The sequence below is a fragment of the Trachypithecus francoisi genome, unplaced genomic scaffold (assembly GCF_009764315.1).
Source record: "Trachypithecus francoisi isolate TF-2019V2 unplaced genomic scaffold, Tfra_2.0 Lachesis_group2, whole genome shotgun sequence".
Taxonomy (NCBI): domain Eukaryota; kingdom Metazoa; phylum Chordata; class Mammalia; order Primates; family Cercopithecidae; genus Trachypithecus; species Trachypithecus francoisi.
Window position 1 is genome coordinate 418,499 of NW_022681465.1, and position 9,811 is coordinate 428,309.

The following is a 9,811-nucleotide window of genomic DNA, read 5'->3' on the forward strand; positions in this document are numbered from 1 at the left end:
GTTTCTCTTGGGCCGGGTTTGCAGCTGCTGCAGAAACCGCCTGTGCTCAGCCTGTGCGTTTGGGTCTCCTGAGGGCAGGCAGCATCGCCCGTGCTTTAGGATTGCATGTGGATTCATGCTCCTCAGTGTGACCTTGGTCAAGCCAGCGAGGCCAGCAGGGATGATGGAGAAAGCTCCAGCTCTGCGCTCCTGGCCCCAGCCGAGTCCCTGTTCTGATGTCTCAGAAGTGAGGCAGGCGGTAGGCGTGGAGGATCCAGCTCAGGGCCGGAATCGGGCCGGGCTGACCTTCAGCCTCGATGCCTGCTGGCTCTGTGGGCTTTGGCACCTTGTATGACTCCCGTGCCCTCGTGGCCTCTTTCTAAAATCCAGCGTGGAACTCACAGGTGGAAGTCTGTGTGGTTCTGCTGGGCCCCAGAGCCTGCTCTGAGCTTTCTGTTGACTCCTGACACACAGTGCGCACAGCACTGGACACACACTGACCCTCCACGTGTGGTTGTGGGGCCTGGAGACAGACGTGGCTTCCTGTGGTCACACAGCCAGGACAGGAGCCTTGGGCTCCCCAGGCTCTCTGAGATCCGGGACTGTGGAGTCTCTGCCCTGCTATCTCATGTCCCTTCCAGCCCTGCAGGTTACACCCCTGAGTCCACCACAGTCCAAGCTCTCTTCCCCACAGGAGTGAGTTAGCACCAGGGGCAGGGCGAGGGTCTGATCAAAACTCAAGAGGAACCACGGGATACTGGGGCAGGCAGGGACCGCAGGCTGATTGAGTCCAAAGACTGTATTTTTCTGGTGTCAATGGAGGTCCAGAGAGGTTGAGCGACTTTTTCTGGGGTCACACAGCCAGGGAGTGGATAGGAGAATGTTTCGGATGTAGTATCTGGTCCTCAAAATCTGGGCCAGTTTCCAGACACGGGTGTGGGTGGCAGAACATGTCTGCAGCACCTGAATCTCTAGGAACTGTGATGGGCACTGCTGCTAACCACTTCCCTGTCGTCGCCTCTGCAGAAACCACACAGATCCCTCCCTGGAATCTGATTCAGACAACAAGACCTGTGGCAACTCCCCCCCCGCCACCCCCCACTCACCCACCCACCCACACACATACACACACACACCAGGAGGACGTGAAAAGCTTCATTCCTCACACTGCGATGCTTCTGGGGAGAGCAGGTGGCTCTGAGCTGCCCTGAAGATGGATTGAGAGAGTGGGGCGGGGAGGCAGGGCGGGGAGGCAGGCCTGGGTTCCCACGGCTCAGGGCTGGGATTGGATGAGGGTCCTGCCTTGTGTGGTCCTACCAGAGGGAGCGGCCCAGGTGTGGGAAGGAGGAGGAAAGGCTGGGCTTGACAGATGGCAGCCCGATGTCAGAAGAGGGGTGGGACTCCCACACCCCCAGAGGGCCCCTACGGGTCTTCACCAGTGGCACTTACAGCAAGGAAAGCGCCTGGTGGGAACTGATGTGCTCCATGGGGTGTCACTGTGGGCGTCACTCGTTTGCACCCAGGAACGCTGGCTTCTCAGTGGAAAACGGCAATGGCTCTTCTCTGATCTCGAGGTCTCTTAGCAGACTCCAGAGGGAGCCAGAGAAACCTTGCCGCTCTGTCAAAACACCACCACCAAGTCGTTCTGATCCTACACCCTCACTGCTCTATCGAAATACCACCACCGAGTCATTCTGACCCTACTTGGTGAAGGCCGGCCAGCAATGCCTATTCTCTCATAAGCACCCTTCGCCCTGGCCTGGGGCTGGGGGACCTGCTGGGCCTCCCAGGCTGGTCGTCGTCTCCGAAAGTTGCCCTTTCTTGTCTTGAATTGCATCATACAGCCCAAAGGCCATGGTTTTAAAACAAAACCCCAGTGGGGCTCGGAGTTCCTTCTGACGCGTGGGAGGCCAGGGGCTGACGCATGCTGTGGGATCCAGCATCTTCTGCTCAACTTTGGGTTTTCAGGGGGTGCGGAGTGGACGGTGCAGGTGCAGGTTCTGCCCCCAGTTAGGCCCATTCATCCGGAGCCACACGTGAGCTTGGCACAGGCCTCGGTCTCTCACTGCATTTCCCATTACCTCACATCCTGCTGAGCTGGCCCTGCCCTGCGCGATCCTCTCCTGATGGTTGGATGCAGAGCTCTGGCCCCTGTGGGCCCCTCCTCACTGGCCCGTGCCTCTGCCACCACCTGCACCCCCAGAACAGGCACCACGCCCATGGCTGAGAGACGGGAGGGATGGAAGTGGGGCTTTGAGGAAAGCCAGGTGAAGTCACCCCTCAGAGCACCTGGTGAGTAAACAGGAGGTGGGGAGCTCTGAGCAGGGCTGAGGACCAGGCAGACCAGGCCTGAGGGCGGATCCAGTATTGGGGATACCTGGTTCCCAGGTGAGGGGGCAGATGGTTGCTCCCCCGAGAGGTAAACTGAGCAAAAGAAGGCTTGGCCTGGGAGGAGAAATTAAATGTAAGGGATGGCAAGATTTGAACACCTTGGTGGGTCAGGGCAGCCATTTAGCATGATCCAGGGTCAGAGTTGGAAGGGTGCCCAAGGACCCGCTTATCCAGTTACCGTTTTCCACAGATGAGGAACCTGAGGCCCAAGGGGCTTGGGAGATGCTGTCAAGGTTCTAAGACTGGGCCGGGCACGGTGGCTCAAGCCTGTAATCCCAGCACTTTGGGAGGCCGAGACGGGCGGATCACGAGGTCAGGAGATCGAGACCATCCTGGCTAACACAGTAAAACCCCATCTCTACTAAAAAAATACAAAAAAAAAAAAAAAATCTAGCCGGGCGTGGTGGCGGGCGCCTGTAGTCCCAGCTACTCCGGAGGCTGAGGCAGGAGAATGGCGGGAACCCGGGAGGCGGAGCTTGCAGTGAGCTGAGATCCGGCCACTGCACTCCAGTCCGGGCGATAGAGGGAGACTCCACCTCAAAAAAAAAAAAAAAAAAAAGGTTCCAAGACTGGACCCAGGGCCTGGGTCCTCCTGCCCACTGCTCTGTTTGGGCCTCTTCATTCCATATGGACAGGTGGCCTCTTCCCCCAGCCCAGTCCCACACACGCCTCACCCTTCCTTCTTACCCCAAGGGTTGCTTTTCTCATTTTTAGCTTTAAACACATTTTTTCATTTATTTCATTTTCACTTCTAGTCAGGTGTGCGGTGGTCAGGTGTGCAGTAGTCAGGTGTGCGGTGGTCAGGTGTGCGGTGGTCAGGTGTGCGGTGGTCAGGTGTGTGGGAAGGAAGCTACAATCTTGTAATGAAGTCTCTGGCTTTCATGGGATCTGCCTCTTGGCCTGTGACCTTCACTAGTGTTTCTTCAGTGGCATAGTGTCCCCCCCTGCGGTGAGACAGAAAAACTCCAGGGGGCTGGAGTGGGAGGCGTGCCTTTTGTCCATGTGGGATAAGGCCTGGTAAGGTTTGTTTGCCCTGGAAAGGCAGTTGCTGTGCTGAACGCCCTGGCTGTGCTCCACAGTGATTCCTCCTCTCCTCCCCTGCCAGACCCAGGTCTTTTTGGATCTTTGAGAACCCAGCAGGGTTCCTGAAAGTAAAACCCATAAATGTGAGAGCCCCAGCACGGCAGCTCCAGGGAGATGCTCACCCTCACATGTCCTATGCCTGGCCTCTGCCACCTCCTCAAAGCCATCATTTATGTGTCTGCACTAGTTTCTGGGTCCAGTGGATTTGGCTTTAGGTGAGCAGATCTCAGCTGTGACACTCTGTTCACCTCTTTCTCCAGTTGTCAGGTGGCACTCTGCCCTTGACCTTATTTCTTTGACGGGTCCAAGACAAATTGATGATTCTCACTTTGTGGTTTCTAAGCTCTTTACATGTTGGAGCTGAAGGGAAAGTTCATCCTGGGATTTTGGTCCATGTTCTGGAAAATGAGACCCCTCCTGGCTCAGCCAGCCCCTCCCCTGTGAATTCCTAATGGTCAGCTCCTGAGGCAAGGGAGGAAGCCCAGAGGCTACCAACCCCTTCCCACAGGCCCCGTTCCCACCCGCCCGTTCCCTGGGCAGAGTCAGGGACACGGGCTCTTCCCACAGGCTCCCTTGAGGAGTCCTCATTCAGACACCGTGACTGGGGCTGAGCTACACGTGTGTGCTGCTGTCCTGGCATGACCCTGACCCCTGGGTGGGCTCCTGTGGCCCTGGGAGAGCTGGCGGCAGGACAGGAGAGGTCTTGGCCGCCTCCCGCCTCCCTCCTTGGCTGTTCCCCAGCACTGCTGTTGTCCTTTCCACATCTCCTGGTGGCTCTTCCACACACGGGCCCTTCTGACCTGCAGCCTGGGCCCGAGCTGACCCTACACCCACAGTTCCCAGGGCCTTGGCTGTGGCTGTGGGTACCTGTGAGAATGATCCTCTTCCCAAGGCCCCAGGCAAGGGGTGGGAAAGACCCTGCCTCCCTGAACCTGGTGCCCCAGAGTCAGGAGCACAGGGCCCTGCCCTGGACGCCCTGTGGAGAAGCCGAGGGTGGTTCCACCTGCTTTCTGGGGTCCAGAGTCTGCCCCCCAAGGCTTTGCCCTGGAAAGATCAGGCGGCTCCACCTTCTCTGCCTTCATGGTTACTCCCTCAGCCCCTGTTCTCGTTGGCCTGTTCCCCTCTAACCATGGGTGGGGAACCAGAGGCTGTCACTCACACTCAGCACAGAGGCCTGGGCAGGGTGTTGGGGCCTCTTTAGGGCGGGAGCTGAGACACTTCTGCTGGCAATGGCCCTCCTGTCCAGTGAACACAGCCCCGGGCTGGGAGCACAGGGGGCTCCAGGAGGACAGCCCTGTGGCTCTGAGCATGCGGAATGCACGACAGGGGCAGGTGTCCTTGAGCCAGGACAGGTGTCCTTGAGCCAGGACAGGCCTGCAGGGTCTCTGCACAGGGAACAGGCACACATCCTAGGCACGAGTAGAGGTTTGGGTCTCACAGGTCATGCCAGGGAGCAAAATGTTCAGTGCAAGGCAGAGTTCGTCTCCCAGCCAGGGCCCCTGAGCCAACTTAGAGAGCCTGCAGCTAGCTTGGCAGCTCCTGCTTCTGGGGTTACAAGCCTAGGCCTGAGTGTCAAGTGCAGAGGCCACAGGACATGGGGGCTGCTGGCCCCTGAAACTGCCCCTCAAAGCTGGAGGTTCTACAAGTGCAAACAGGGGCCAGGGTGGGAAAAGGCAGGAGGGGAAGAAAAGGCAAAATGCTTCAGCAACACCCTTTATGTTTTGCTCACATGCTGGCATAATATTTGTTACATTGGGTTAAACAACAAATATTACAGTGAATACCTGTTTCTCTTTTCTTAGTGTTACTTAGCTACTAGAAAATGTAAAATTGCCTATGTAGCTGGCAGTGCATATTCCATCGAATGAATCCTAGTGCAGCAGAAACACCATCCAGGCAGCATCAAACCCCCTCACCTGTGATCTGTGGGTGAAGGGACGCAGCAGGAAGGAAGCACAGAGGCTTTGCTGAGCGTCTACAGTCCCGCCTGGAAACTCCTGGCACAAGTTCACTAAAATGCAAGCACTATGCACTTTCGTAAGAATTTGTGCCTTGAGGCAGGGCTGGCCGGCAGGGACTGTGCACACACTTTCCCCGCAGGGTGTCCAGGGTTGTCAGATAAGCAGGGTCCACAAGCACACGGCCTTGCTGAGAGAATCCAAGGAAGGGAACCCAAGGGGAGCCCACGCCCAGGGCTGCTGACTCCGTCCCAGGCTCTGCAAGACTCAAGTGCGGTGACTAGGAGAGAAGGCAGGCGCCCCCAGCCAAGTCCTCTCACGTTCTCTGATGAGTTAGAGACGCTCTCAGGTTGTGGGACCCTGAGGTTGCCGTCATGGCGGGTCTCTGAGAACATGTGGCTGAGGTGGAGGGGGTGCTGGCCTGGCTACCAAGCCTGAGCTAGACGGGGCCCCCAAAGAGAGGCCCATACCCCGGAGGACCCTCACCCCGCTCCTCAAGGTGAGTCAGGGGAAACCTGTGGGAAGCGGAGGCCCGGACTGCAGGATAAAGTAAAAAGTAAGAATGCAACACACACCACACACATACACCACACACACACACACACAACACCACACACACCACAACACACATCACGCACACACACCACACACACACACCACACACACATACCACAACACACACCACACACACAACACACACCACACACACAACACACACACCACAACACACACCACACACACACACACACACCACAACACACACCACACACACACACCACAACAACTCAACCTCGTAAGGCACGGGGCTGACCCTAGACTCACAAGAGCAAAACACATAGATGGGCCGTGCCAGAGTACCAGTCCCTACAGCACAAGGGGCAAGCATCCCTGAAAATTAATTCCTTCATCCATTCGGTACCAGCTGGTGACGCAGAAAAGAGATGCAAAGTCATGCTCTGCTGCAGATAACACACTCAACATTGGAAAACTCACGCAATAGACAGGGAGCTCCACCCACACCGTCGGTCGGGAGTGACATGGGGGAGGGAGGGAAGACAGTGAACATGGTCTCTCAGGAGAGTTTTATGATGTTTTCCTCAATTGTTCTGTGCATCTTTTATTCGATTTTTAAATTTTAATGCTTTTCAGCCAGGCGCAGTGGCTCACGCCTGTAATCCCAGCACTTTGGGAGGCCAAGGCAGGCAGATCACGAGGTCAAGAGTTCAAGACCATCCTGGCCAACACGGTGAAACCCCGTCTCCCACTAAAAATACAAAAATTAGCTGGGTGTGGTGGCAGGCGCCGGTAATCCCAGCTACTCAGGAGGCTGAGGCAGGAGAATCATTTGAACCCGGGAGGCAGAGGTTGCAGTGAGCCGAGATCATGCCACTGCACTCCAGCCTGGGTGACAGAGCAAGACCCCATCTAAAAAAAAACAAAAAACAAAAAAAAGCTTTTTTTCTGGATGATGGAATTATGATTGATTGATTAATACTGGGTTTGCATCCAACGTACTTGCTACTTTTTATTGTATCTAATAACGTGTAAATCCTTTTAAATTTGTTTATCTGTTTCTTATCTGTGTTATTTTCTTTTCATTTTGTTCATTTTCTCCCTGACTTTTATAACTATACTGCTGTAGTCGGTATTGAGCTTCCTCCACAACCAAATTAATTTCTCAGGAGGGCCTCACCTCTTAACACGTCTGCCTCCACTGTGCACCTCATCTGGAAAATGGCAATTGAGTTTCTTTTTTTTTTTTTTTTTTTTTTTTTTTTGAGACGGAGTCTCGCTCTGTCGCCCAGGCTGGAGTGCAGTGGCCAAATCTCAGCTCACTGCAAGCTCCGTCTCCTGGGTTTACGCCATTCTCCTGCCTCAGCCTCCCGAGTGGCTGGGACTACAGGCGCCCGCCATCTCACCCGGCTAGTTTTTTGTATTTTTTTAGTAGAGACGGGGTTTCACCATGTTAGCCAGGATGGTCTCGATCTCCTGACCTCGTGATCCGCCCGCCTCGGCCTCCCAAAGTGCTGGGATTACAGGCTTGAGCCACCGCGCCCGGCCGGCAATTGAGTTTCAACATGAGTTTCAGGAGAGACATTCTAACCACAGCAAATGCCATTTGTGAAGAACATTTCTCTTTTAGTCCAGATACTGTTTCATTATCTCCCTGCAAATGCCTTGTCTCTCTCTGTGTCTCTGTCTCTCTCTCTTTGTCTCTCTCTGTCTCTCTGTTTCCCTATGTCTCTGTCTCTGTTTCTCTCTGTCTTTGTTTCTGTCTTTCTCTGTCTCTCTGTGTCTGTTTCTCTATTTCTGTCTCTGTCTGTTTCCCTATGTCTCTGTCTCTCTCTGTCTTTGTCTGTCTCTCTGACCCTGTCTCTGTCTCTCGGCCTCCTGTGAATGACACAGCCGTAGCCTCTCTTAGAATGCTAAACGGAAGTGTTGTTAGAAGGCCTCCCTACTGTGTTCTGGTCTGAGGGGGACAGTTTCTGTCTCGCCATTTAGCACCGTACTGTATTTGCTGAAGGTTTTTTAAAAACCCTTTATCCAGTGAAGGAAATTCCTTTCTATTCTTAGCCTGCTGAGAACCTTTTCATGAATGGTTGTTGAATATTCCCAGATGTTGTTCTGCGTTTGCTAAGGTGGCCACGTGGTTTTCTCCTTGACTTTGCTAGCATGAGCTCCAGGAAGGCAGGTCTGTCTGTGTGTTCACTGCTGAGCCCGCCTGGAAGGCACTGTTTACAAAGCACCTTGTGCATCCGGCTCGGTTCTGCACCCCGGCTTCCTCATCTGGAAAATGTGTCCATCTCGGTGATCTGGGCTGGAGACCTGAGACTCAGGGCAGTGACAGCTGGGCCCCAAGTGGAGGTGACAGCCGGGGACTAGAAGGGGCTACCGCATAGCCGGAGAGTGAGGGGCTGGTGCTGGCCAAGGCGTCTCTGACTGACCTCTGCTCTCTCGCCAAGTACCCAGGAGATGTTCCAGAAAGGACGGCAGCTGCACCGAGATCTTGAACCTCAGAGACCCCCTCCCAGGGCTTTGACATGAGGCGTCCATGGGGTCTTCAACTCACCTGTGAAGACCTGGCACCCTCTGAGGGCGACTCCACCCCACCTTGCAGTTCCACAGCAGCTGAAGCCCAGCGGGGCTGGGGGCTGAAGACCCTCCAGAATGGCTCAGGACCTCAGAAGGGGCAGGGGAGGCGGGCTCCCTGCGGGAGACGTTGGCATTCCCCAAAAGACTCTTCAGGGTTGGGAGCGGACATGAAGGGAGGAAACCCACTCACCCTGCTTGAATTCTGAAAACGCACACAGATCTCAGTTCCACCTCCCTTTACAGTCTGTTCAGGTCCTGCTCCACCTTGCCCATGAGTGGGGCAGAAATTCCCAGCATCGTGGCAGGGAAAGTCAGTGGGGCTCAAAGCTCCAGCCAAGAACGGCCCTGCATCTGCCTGGTTCTCTCTTCAATCGGCGTTTCCACAGCCAGGACGCTGGCATTTCATAAATAATTACACATTCCTTAAACTCTCGCAAAGCCAAGAGAAAACAAAACCGCAATGCTGAGATTCCTGGAATGTTTTCCAGTTATCTGGGCCAAGCAGAGGCCCGGTCGGGGCTGTGCAGCGTGCTTAGCCTGGGACTCGGCGGCAGTCCCCTTTTTGTGGCATTTTAGTTAAAAGACCTGAAAGGAAAATGAAAGGTGCTTTATGACTGTGGTGTTCGTCAGGGTCCCCAGACAATGGGGGAAGCCCCTCCAACCCTCAGAGCTGGCTCGGGACAGGCCCATGGATCTGTGCCCTGGGACTGACCTCGGGTCAGTCTCAAAGGCTGAGGTCTCCATCCACTGTCGACCTGCCAGGGTTGATTTAGGTGTGGCGCCTCCTCTGGACGCCCCGGGATTGCCCGTGCGCCGCGGCCCAGAGCTCCTGTTCCGAGCAGGGAGCATCTCTGGACCGTGCCCTCATTCCTTTAAGTTTTTCTGTGGCACATACCACAGTTTAATCTGACTCACCCCAGCCGTGCTGGGACTGGTTTCCTGTTACAAACACAGGCTTAGTTTTAAGATCAAACAACTGTTTGGGTTCTGGTCTGACCTCGCAGGGGATGTGGCTCGGGGCCGGGTGCAGCCTGGCCAAGGGGTGACGTCAGGTCATGCTGGCTTCATTTCCTGAGCACTGTGGCCTCCTCTGTGTCCCCCGTCCCTGCCCACCCGGCCCCCTCAAGCCGCTGTCCAGCCCAGGTTGCACTCAGCAGTGGCTCATTGGCCCCTCTGCCATCCTCGCCACCGATGTCCAGCTTTATTTATTTGGGGTATTTCTGGGCCATTCCACCCACTCCTCTTGAGGGCACCTAGCGTGTCCCCTGCCCTGTGTGGTTGGCGCCCATCTCTGAAGTGCAGGAAGC